This window comes from Phascolarctos cinereus, unplaced genomic scaffold (genome assembly GCF_003287225.1).
Source record: "Phascolarctos cinereus isolate Bilbo 61053 unplaced genomic scaffold, phaCin_HiC Scaffold_1;HRSCAF=81, whole genome shotgun sequence".
Classification (NCBI taxonomy): Eukaryota; Metazoa; Chordata; class Mammalia; order Diprotodontia; family Phascolarctidae; genus Phascolarctos; species Phascolarctos cinereus.
The window spans coordinates 225,457,232-225,469,686 of record NW_027555514.1 but is presented as its reverse complement, the minus strand read 5'-3'; the positions used below and the strand labels follow the sequence as shown (position 1 = coordinate 225,469,686).

General features: G+C 34.7%; 1 pseudogene; it reads left to right on the top strand.

Moving 5' to 3' along the window:
- The first annotated feature begins 2,795 nt into the window (after positions 1-2,795).
- Positions 2,796-3,577, top strand: LOC110211138 (cAMP-dependent protein kinase type II-beta regulatory subunit pseudogene; annotated as a pseudogene).
- The last annotated feature ends 8,878 nt before the right edge of the window (positions 3,578-12,455 follow it).

The following is a 12,455-nucleotide window of genomic DNA, read 5'->3' as shown; positions in this document are numbered from 1 at the left end:
AAGAAGCAGGAACCTGTGCCAGCAAGCCTGGGAAACAAGAAGTATCCAGATGCTGAATTTGTTTAACTGTATGTGCCAGTCAGTCATATGATGTGGGCTACCTCTGCTGGCAAAGTAACTACTTTATGCCAGTCATGATGCCGACACTATAGAAAAGCAAATTTAATTCCATGGGCACTGAAGTAAAAAGAGAAAAAGATGACCATAATGAAACAAGAGGAATAATACATTAAAATTGCCTAGAAATGAAAGAGAAACTCTGTAATATCAATACAGAAGTGATATATTCCCTTTGGGGTATCATCAGTGAAAACACTAGAAGAAGCAGGTTTTTACAGGTGATTTCCCATAGCAGACCATAGATTTGTAGTCACACAGCAGACTGACAGATGTAGAAAATTTAAATTCCCACTGTGTTCATCTTTAAAAATTGGTTTTCAGAAGGCATTTGACTTGATAGAACAAAGTGTGCTCTTGACAGCTCTCCTCAGACAAGATATTTCTCAAGTATATGTAGTATATTGAACTGCCGTGTTACATTTTGCACACTTCACCAGGGAGAGGGGTTAAAGGTTTATTTGTCAAAAGAATAAAGTGCCAAGACGTAGAGGAACCCATGAAAGCCCACATAGTGCAGTCCCTGCCCTATATAGCCCTTTTGTCTTTTGCTATTGGACTTAAGGAATAATTGGTAAAGGGGAGGTGGTCTGGTTTGTATTAGAAATTACTCTCTCTGAGATTGATTTATTTCTCCTTCTAACCTTGGGTAAGTTGAGAAATAAGTCTAAGTAAATCCTTATAGAGTTGGTAAGGGGTGTGTGTGTGTGTGTGTGTGTGTGTGTGTGTGTGTGTGCTGGAGAAGTGATGGAAATGGATAATGAACTTTGCCTGAAATTGAAATGAAAGACAAATTAGGTCATATGTCACTCAGCAAATTTTCCAATTCAATTTAATTCAATAACCATTTCTTAAGCAGCCATTTTGTGTAAGGCACTGGCATGCAAGGACAAAAATAAAACAATACCTTCATGCAAGGAGGGGTGGTGTCATAGAGTGTATGTAAATAAGCATATTGAAGTGGGGCAAAAGAGAGACCAAATTAAAATAAAAAGGTAGGTAAGAGAAAAAAAATAAAAGACAGAAAGGGAAAGACATTAAGGAAGGATTCAATGGAAAATATTTCTGAAAAAGATTTCTGAAGGAAAATAGGAAAAAAATAAAAGGCTGTCATAAAGAAAAGATTTCAATAACTCTGTACTATATGCCTATGAAAAAGTCCATTCATTTATAGAACTGATGACTATGCTCAAAGTTTACCTGAACAAAAATGTCTCTTTCTATTATTAGCACTATTGGAAAGGAAAGATTATTTAATCATCAATGATGGATTCAATGGAAGAGGAGTGAACAAGAAATCCTGGATCCAATGGAATAAGAAGGAGCAAGAAAAAAAAAGAGAAAAGTCAATCAACAAAATAGAAGGTATGAAACAAGCAAAGAAACAGTAACCCAAGCTAAGTGGGAATGGCAACAGAAGAAATAAAAAAAAATCTGGATTCAAAGAATGATTATCAGTTCTTTATGGTGGAGAATAGTTATTGCCTCATCAAGGATGCTTCCTTTTGGTGAAAATAGTCATGTGCTTGCTTTTTTTGTCTCTGTGTCATTGTTTCTGTCTTTCTCTTTCTCTCTCTATCTCTCTGTTTCTGTCTGTCTCTCCAAGTATATATGTATGTATATATATATACATATATGTATATATATACATATATGTATATGTATGTGTGTATATATACATATATGTATATATATATACATATATATACATATATATATAAATGCGTGTATGTGTGTGTGTGTTTATACACACATATATACACACACATGTATGTGTATGTGATAAAGGAAATACCATATAGGAAAGGAGAAATCAGTGGAATGACCAAGTAAAAAGTATCTGATGGTTTTCTAACTGTACAGATAAGAAATATAAGATATAGTTGAAATGTTCTGAGGAAGATACCAAAAAATATTATTGTGAAGAATCCTTTGGTGAAAGGAAAATTGGGAAAGAATATGAAACATCATGACAAGTGAAAATTTATAAATATAAGTGCTCAGCAAGATAACAATATGAGAGTTGAGAAAACTTGGAAGTTTAGCAGGAAACATCTGTTGCACTGGGCCAGCATACACCAGGCCCAAGAAAACGAGCTGCAGGTCTTGGGAGGGACTGAATCAGCACCAGTGGCTGCTTCCAGAGCTCTTAGCACACAGACACTAAAAAAACAGTTGTGAAATGGGCTACCTTGGGAGACCCTTCCCACTTGAAGTTTTCAAGCAAAGGTTGGATGGTATTTGACAGGAGAACTGGCATAGTGACCCTGGAGCTGGTGACCTGGTCTCATTCAGAACCACTGGAGCGGGCATCCCCACCAGGGGGATTAACTTTGCAGAGGAGCCAGTGCAGACCGAGGCTGAGAATGGAGAGGAGGACAACAAAGAGGAGGAGTCCAGGGATACAGGGGTGTTCAATGCTCCATTGATAAACAGGTATACTAGACATGCGTCAATGTGTGCAGAAGCTTAAAATCCAGATGAAGAAGAATACGATACAGAATACAGGATTATACATCATGTTGAATGAAGTCAAATAAAACCCCACCATCACCTTTGTTGATAGCATTTGGATTTTTCTTAATTTATTGTACACCTGAAGACAGATGATCAAAGAAATAAGTTATAGGAGGCTTGCGACAACATCCTTTATTTTTAAGAATCTAGATCCAGAGTGAATGTCGCAAATATTGGATGCCATGTTTGAAAAGCTGGTGAAAGGAGAGCATGGAATTGATCAAGGGGATGATGGTGACAACTTTTATGTAATTGACAGGGGGCACCAATGATATTTATGTAAAATGTGATAGTTTTGGAAGGTGTGTTGGTAACTATGATAACCATGGACGCTTTGGTGAATTGGCCTGAATGTACAATCTATCCAGAGCATCTACAATCACTGCTGCCTCTCCTAATGATCCATGGGATTTGGATGGGGTAATTTTCAGGAGGACAATTGTAAAAAAAAAAAAAGTAAAAAAAGAAAAAATGTATGAAACTTTTATCTGGTCACTATCATTTCTTAAATCTCTAGAAGTCTCAGACTGTCTGAAAGTATTGATATGATAGGCACCAAAGCATACAAAGATGGGGAATGGATTATTGCTCAGGGAGATTCATCTGATTCTTTTTTCATTATAGAATCTGGAGAAGTGAAAATATTTATGAAAAGTAAGAATGATCAGGAAGTCAAAGAGAATGGTGCCATTGAAATTGCCCAGTATTCTAGGGTACAATATTTTGGAGAAATGCCCTGGTAACAAACAAATCCCAAACAACTTCAGCCGACACTATTGGAACTGTCAAATGTTTAGTCATGGATGGGCAAGCATTTGAAAGATTTTTGGGTTCTTGCATGGAAATTATGAAAAGGAACATTGAAAACTATGAGGAAGAGTAAGTTGCTTTATTTGGAATAAACGTTGTTGATTCCACAGCACAAAGGAGAAATATCATTTGACATGAGCTAATATCACAGAACAGCACAGTAGTAGTAGTCCATTGAAAATATGTCTATCTTTGTTATAGATGCTGAGCATTTCCTGTGATTTCAGATATCTTTTTGCTTTTTTTTTGTAAAACACTATAATGTATCAGTACAAAAAATAGTGATTTCATAGATAATAGGCTTTGCCTACAGAACTTTGGAAAGAACAGATTTTAAAAAATCAATATGTTGATTAAATTATTTTCTACTCTAGGAAATCAATAAGATTTGCTAAAAGTTTGTTCTAATGATTGTGGCATCTTAGAAATATTAATGCACACAAAGTTAACAAAATACTCATAGTATGAGGATATAAAATAGGCTCATTCTGGTAGACTCAAATTATTATTCCTAAGTCAAAAAGGGTCTTGGAAGCTGATTATAATTCTAAAGTATGACATTACATTCTTTCTAAAAAGTCTATGTATGGTGTGTCTGTTTTCATTCTTTATATTTTCTGGCTTAATGTAGGTCTCTGAGAAGCAGCATAAAACTCCACATGCAATGTTAAGACTTCATATATTTTCACAATAAATTACATTTTGGCTAATTTGGCATAATGTCAATAGCTTATATATTCCTCTGGTTTAAGAACTGGCAATCCAAACATTTTTTAGTAAGGAAAAAAAAGTCTTTTTTGGATGACAGTAATTGTCCCATTTTTCCTAGGCAACAAGATCTTACCTCTTCTCTTTTTTCTTGTTTTATAGTTTGGAATTCCAATTATTTTTCACCTTTTAAAAAAATTCTAAATTTTGCTTAGATTTTGATATTTATCTTTTCATAGTAGCTGTTAGTTTTTTTTTTCAAATTTCAAAACAAAATAACTCTAAATTCCTGGGCCACAAAATAACTATTGGTATGATCCATAGGGAAAAAAAATTACTAATGAAAGTAAATAAAGTTCCATTTTGGGAACTACTGATAAAAGAGCAGAAGAAAACTAACTTGAACTTTAAACATTTATTAGAGGTGACATTTTGTGTTCTAAATCCCAGAAATCTTTCAGTCACTGTAAAATATTTCCTATAGCAAAATTAATCTGAGGTCAGTTTATTCTTTTATCTAAGGGAATATTATTTCTATGTCCTTAGGCTGGGTTTACAAAAGTGAATCTTTCCAGCATTTAAACCAAAATGATTCGTTCCTTTCCTGTATTAACTATGGCATCTGTTTGTACAGAGATATGACATAACAAAAACTTATCAATCAATAGCTAGTCAGAATGTTTTTGTCAGAGAAAACTACCACCAGAATGGCAGAAATAAAAATTTGAGTAACAACAAAGGAGCAAAAAGACAACAAAAACTAAATGTGAGAAACTGATTTGTGAGCTTATCCCCAGCTCTCCATGTATATCATCATTACACCACTTTACAACCCACTCTTTCTTTGCTTTTGTGAGGGAACATGCTTAAACAATGAACTGAACACAAGCCATTAGTTTATTACCAAGAGTGAAGGAGTATTTTTCTTGTTTAATGTTTCTACTGTTCTAATTGGGAAAAAAGTTTATAGCATGTGGATTTAAAAGTCACACAGAGAGGCAACTAGGTGGCGCAGTAGATAGAGCACCAGCACTGAAGTCAGGAGGACCTGAGTTCAAATCCGACCTTAAACCAAACACACTTACTAGCTGTGTGACCCTGGGCACTCCAATTGCCTAAAAAAATAAAAATAAATTTAAAAAAAGTCACACAGAGAAAGGCTGGAAAGAAGCCTAGACATGTTAAATGACTTGCCAAAATCTTATAGGTTATAAGTGACAAAGGCAGGATTCAAATTCTTTGACCAGGACTTTATCCACTTCGCAAAATGTGCCATCTTCCATTAATTTAGTAAGAACTGTCTTTGTGTCATACCATTCACTAGCAATATTCATGTTAACAAGCTGTGTGTTTGTGCTAAGATTTAAATAAATGATTTTTTAAAAATTTCCTGGAAAACAAGTTTTTATCTTCAATACAGATGAGGTTAAATATTCTTTATTTACTGTGCTCTGTTTGGAAAATCTTTTCAGCCTCATTTTAATATGAAACTATAGTGAGAAAATAATGTACCTATCTGTAGTTGTATATAAAACATAATTAAAAGTATAACTTCAGCCAAATGTTAAGTGTAGTATTTTTTTTAAACATGCTACCTTATAGGGAAAAAATGCTACATACATGATAATTTGTTAACTTTGCACTTCAGATTTTATTTTAAAATGCTGTGTTATCCAAGGAGAAAAACACTAATAAACCAGAATTCTCAGTTCATCATTCTCCATGCTTACTTCTAGACAAGTTATCAGTTCTGTTACCCTAGTTTATTGTTAACTGTTCTTCAAATGATAAAAAAAAAAAAAAACTTATACAACAATGAATTCTGATCAAGGTTGTAAAGTGAGTCACAATATTTTCAATATTATTGGTTATTTTAAAATTTCCATATAATAAATCACTTTTATGGTAAAAAATCTGTATTTTTCTTCATAAGCTTCTTTAAAAGATAAATTATATTCTCACAAAAAAAGTTATCTTAATCTTTTTTTCTTTCCTCTCTTCAGCCATCAAAATTAACATTCCTCTAGAATTATTAAACTTTCATTCTCCTGACACATTGTTCATAGAATGACAGTTATGTCATTTTAAGATTCAATTGCCTCTTTAAGATACAATAACAATGTCTGTAGTGTCTATGGGAGAGGCTATTCATGTTGGGTATTATGCAGCCAAAAATCACTCAAAGACTCTGGGGTCACATGGACCTTGTTTGATACTGGGGTTCTGACTATAAGATATTTATTTAATTGGCTTGTTGCTTCCTCACCTAGAGTGATATCGAGGTAAAAATATTAATCATAGTACAGCTTGAATTTCTGTTTCCCCAAGTAATGGTAAAAGCCATGTTTAATGTTTCTTCAATTATTGAAAGTACAATATAGGTATCCCATAAGAGTGATTGTAGTCAACAGAATTTTTTTTTAAATGCAAAGAATTCATATGAGCCCATGACTGGATAGAAAAAATATATAAACTACACAGATAATTTTTTGATTTCTTTATGGGGCAATGGCCTGTCATTTTGCAGAAATGATTTCTCTCACATTGTGGTTCTTACTCTCACCTGAAAGTAAACATACCTTGGAGGCTGGTGAAAAAGTAATCTCCTGTCTTTTAGGTTTTTACTATCTGTGTAATTCATTGACTTGGCTTTAAGTATGTTGAAAAAGGACTATATGAATGGTTCTCTTCTTTCTGCAAGAATCATGCCATTTATGGCAACCATGCTCTAGAAGTATTGGTGCCTAAATTCTCAAACTCTTAAACTTGGGTTTACTCATGAGAAACTTTAAAAACTAGTGCTTCCCAGAAAATCTCTGAAGTCTGGCTAATAGACCATATTCTGAAATTGTGTGCTTACAGAATTCAAAATCCTCTCTCTCTGTGATTGAGGTTCAGTCTATGTTTAAATATATCTATATCTTAATCTACCAATCTATATCTATGGCTATCTGCCTATCTATCTATTTATCTGTCTATCTATCTATCTATCTATCTATCTATCTATCTATCTATCTATCTATCTATCATCTATCTACCTACATTTACATATACTTTGGCCATGTACATGAAATTCACCACTCCTGCTCTAGGAGCTTGTGATAGAGAATGGGAGAAATGCTTTTCTCATACTCATCTTCCTGTTTCCCTCCAAAATAAGATGATCAGAAAAAAAGCAAAGATGGACTACTGGAGAGAGAGAGAGAGAGAGAGAGAGAGAGAGAGAGAGAGAGAAGAGAGAGAGAGAGAGGCAGGGGGACAGAGAGAGAGAAACAGATACAGATTCAAAGACAGAGAGAAAAAAGAAAGGAGGAGGGAAAGAGGTAAGAAAGGAGAAATGAAATACATCAATCAAATAATAAAAGACTTATCTTAGTTGAATCTTATCTTATTATATCTTATTAGAAAGGTTCCAGAAAGTTCCCTTTAGAATTCTGGATCATGTGACCAACAAGATGAAGGACTAGATGTTTTCTCCAATCCTCCTAAACTCTCAAAACTTCCTAATATAAGAATGATGTACAAGAAGTAAATTAATTACAAACATCTCCAGGCAAAGATACTGAGAACTTCAATAAGGTAACAATGTGATGAAAATCCCTCATCCTCAAAATGGCCACTCACCATCACCTTACCCATCAGCAACCACATTCAGGCACACCTTCACAATGAGACCCACAGACCACAGTGTCCTGGTGTCCACTCCGCAATTCCCTTTTTGCTGTTGCAATCTCTATTCTTAAACCTTACCCTTATTACACCATTTTCTTCCCTCTTATTTCCCTACCTTTATTCTAGCAAGAAGAGGTACCTTAGGTGTGCTATTTCTAGAGTATCTACATTCTCTGATAAAGCAACGTTTTGCCTGGAAATTATAAACTAAGGGAACTCGGATAGGAGGCCAGCCTGTGTATGGGATATACCAGGCCTATAGAAAAGAGAACTGGCATTTAACTGGAGCTAGTTCTGTCCCCCACACCCTCCCAAGAATTCACTTGAGGCACAAAGTGAGGCTAGGGAAAAGTGAATTCCCAGCATGGGAGGAGGTTGACATAGCTTTGAGGTCCTATCTTTGGATTGCATCTTGCATTACTTTGCTTTTCAGAACACATTATTCCATTTCCTTCTGCATTCTTTTGTAAGTAAAGAGTAGCCTTGTGTTATTCTAATTTCATTTCTTTATATTTTAATGTCTTACTCCTAGTTGTAGATTGTAAACTCTTAGAAATCTGGAACTATCTTTCCCCTCTTTTTGTATCCCTAGGGCTTAGCACTGTACCTGGCACATAATAGGTACTTCATAAATGTTCACTGAATGAATGAATGGTTGCTTTAAATGAATGATATGTTGTTTTTCACTAGATTTATTAAATGTAACCATCATATGTCTTAAAATTTGAAAGATTTTCTCCCTGTAAGTGAAAGGTCAATTCTATTGATTGACACTTTGTTGATTGTGTTCAGATATTCTGGGAAATTTTCTTGTATTATTTTTTTTAGTTATTCTGGCTTTTTGCACGTGTGTGTGTGAGTGTGTGTGTGTGTGTGTGTGTGTGTGTGTGTGTGTGTGTTTAGGAGACTGATGATCCTTAACTTGTTTCTATGCAATTTGTTTTCAATATTCATATATTTTTCTTATATGGAAATGTGTTCTTTTGACATTGTTTTTTGTTTCTCTTCTTCCAGGTCATCCTTTACTTTTGCATACTTTTATTTTAAATCAATTTTTTGGAATTGATTCTTTGATTTTCTCACACACACTACATCCCTCCCACATGCTTTTGGAGACATTCACCACTATGGCTTTTTTAAAAATTTGTTTGTTTGTTTGTTTTTTGTTAATTATTTCTATTTTGCTGGACATAAATTCTGATTCCATGAATCTTTTTCTCTCTCATGAACCACTCAGGGATATTCTGTGGTTTCATTCTTTCTTGGTAATCTGCAGGATCCTCTGACTTATTACATGTTTATTTCTTGTACCATAGTCCTGCACTCCAACCTTCACTTCCCACCCAGGACTCCAGTTCTGGGACCCTATGCTTCTGATCACTGAGCTTCATTATTTCTAATCCTACTAACCACACTGATGCCCCAAATAGTCTTGCCCTACCTTCTTCCACTTCTGTCTCTAGAAACAGTAAGGTCATTAACACCATCATTCTTAGAAAGAAGTTGTCAGTCACTCTATGATCCACTCACCATTGCTATTTCACAACACCTTTCCCTGGCTACCCTTCCTATATGTGTCGTCATATGTATTAGCATTTAACTTCTTGGAGGACAGGGACTGTATAGCTTTTTATATTTTTATATCCTCTTTTCAACACAGAGCTTGGCACTTAATAATCACTTTTTTATCATTCATTCATTCATTTATTCATTAAACTCTAAAGATTATTGTCTTTAATGGAGACTTTATGATATTTTAAAAGTTATTTTGTACGTTTTATTTTTTAAGCATTATCTATGGTCAGTTTCTTCTAATACTTACCTTGAATATTTAGATATTATTAAAATTATGCATCTTACATTAATTGCTTTTAGTAAGGATAAGTATATCTGCGATAGAAACCATAAGTTATACCATTTCTAGTAACACTTTCAAAGAACATCTAAACAGGTATTATTTCATTCTATCTTTTCTACTAATTTAAAACAGAGCTCAAACCTTATTTGAATATGAATAATATGAATATATTGTAATATGCACAATCACTGGTCACTCATTATTGCTTATAATATTTTATAAGTTCGGAAAGAAAGTCATGAGATCCCAAGTGGCATAGTACATAATTTAAGTTATATGTGATCCTTGTATGGTTGAGATGGTTAAATAAGGCTGTCATTTAAAAATTCTGTTCTACCATTCTGTAGCTACAAATTTAATAGGTTAGAAGGGTTATCTTCTTTGACACTAAATTTCAGGTTGGGTCTATGTCTCTTTATTGGAGGTCATTTAAATTTCTTTATCATTAATAATTTAGATAATTTTGCCTCTGAAGGTATAGTGCTAGCTTATGAAGCAAGTTGATCTCCAGGAAAGAATAAGTGTCAGTTTCAACAAGGTACAACAAAGATAGGTTTCATTCTGAGCACCTCTCATCTGGCATGCTTTCATAATATATCATCAACTCAAAATAGAAGAGGATCATAATCCAGTATCACCTTCAGGTTCTCACTCACCTGATTCCTGTACATCATCTTTTTCCTCCTTAAGATGAGTATAAGCATACATATCTCAGGAAATGTTCATTTCAGGCTGTACCAGGGTCATTATAAGAATCAAATGACATAACATATAAAGCACTTTACAAACCTTATAGTATTACATAAAACTTTTTTGTTGTTGGAAAAGTGGTGGTCAGGAATATTGCATTATTTGGCACGTCATTTTATATTAGGTGTGACAAGAATGATTCCTCTTATTCTTAGAGTCAAAGGCAGATGATCCAATTCATAGATAATTGAAGTCCATTGCCTTCCCTTCTCCCTCCAGTGGTTAAAATTCAACTAAGTCAAAATGACTTACTATTAATCCCTTCTTGTTGGTCTTCTTATTAGGTACACTCAGATTAAGCTAGCAGGAAATAAAGAAACTAAAAAAAAAACAACAACTTTATATTGAAAAAAAATATGCAAGCCACTTCAATCATTTTCTGCCCTGTGGCTATTACTGAGATTGTTGCTCTGGCCTCCATACTGTAATCCCTAAATTATTCATGGGAAGAGCTATGCTACTGGATTCTACACTTCTTAGACCCATGTGTCTGCATCTTTTCCCTGGCAATTTTCTAGCATGTTATGGGAATCCTTTCTCTTTCCTGCCCCACCCTCAATCCATTTCTAACTATGTCTAGCTATGCATTCAATGTCTTTTTCTGAGAACTGCAGTAAAACTGTAACTAGTCATCACGTTACCTTTGTAAAAGATATGTTAATGACTTGCTCTACTGTTCTATTCCCAATCTTAATGACTTCATAAATCAAAACACATTTCTTTGACCATCACTTCCTTATACATCTTGTTTTTCTTATTAGAATGTAATATCCTTGAGACCAGGTGTTGGTTTATAATTATTCATTCATTCATTCATTCCCTCATGATTCCATTCTTCTATTCATTAATTCATTTGAGAGTTTAAAAAGGGGTGGAACCAAAATGGTAGAGTAAAGGTAGAAACCCAGCTGAACTCTCTCAACATTCCCCGCCCCCAAACACTGTAAAATAACTCCTCCCATCAAACTGTGGAACTGCAAAGCCAATAAAAAATCAGAATGAGACTTTTTTCCAGCCAAAGACAATTTAGAAGACTGGCAGAAGAGGTCTATGACACTAGAGTGGGGGTCAGCTAAAAGCGTACTATGGGCCTTTGAAGCAAATACAACAGTGGCAGCAGCAGGTTCTAGAACTCTTAGTCCAGAGATGGTTAAGGGTTCTGACAGCTGGTCAGAAAGAGATTACAGGATATCTTGTTCTGGCACTGGGTGCAACCGGCACTGATTGACAACTGTATTGCTCAGTTCTGAGTAACTGTTCCAGGACTGAGAGGAGTGTTTATAGTCAGTTACAAGGGAGCAAGGGACCTCGTCACAGTTTCGGGACACCGAAGAGCACCATCACTTGTGGCTGCAAGGGAGAAGAGGCCCTTCCTGGGTAAAGACCAGAGTACAGGCTGGGAGAGGTGTGACCACACCTCTCATTGGATCACACTACTTTAGAAGCACCAAAAACTTTCAGATCCCCAGAAGCAGCTGTTAAAATGGCAACACAAAAAAGCCAGAAGCTTGCGACAATGCCTTTCTCAACCCCAGGTGAGCAAAAATCCAACTTTAACATAAAATTCAAAGCCAATAAATAGGCCGGAAAATGAGTAAACAACATAAAACAACAAAAGACATGACTATTAAAAAAAAAGAACTACTATGGTGGCAGGAAAGAACAAGACACAATCTCAGATAAAGACAACAATATGAAAACAGTTGGAAGAAAAGGGTTAAAGAAAAGTGCTAATTGCACACAAGCCCAACAAGAAATTCCTAGAAAAGTTAAAAAAGAGATATAAGTGGTAAAGGACAAACTGGGAAAATAAATGAGAGTGATGCATGAAAATTACGAAAACAAAATTAATGACTTGGTAAAAGAGGAACAAAAATACTGATGAAAATAACACCTTAAAAAATAGAATTCACCTAATGGAAAAGGAGAAACAAAAATTCACTGAAGAAAATATTTCCTTAAAAATCAGAATTGGAGAAAAAAAGGAGAGGGACAACTAGGTAGGACAATAGATAGAGCACTG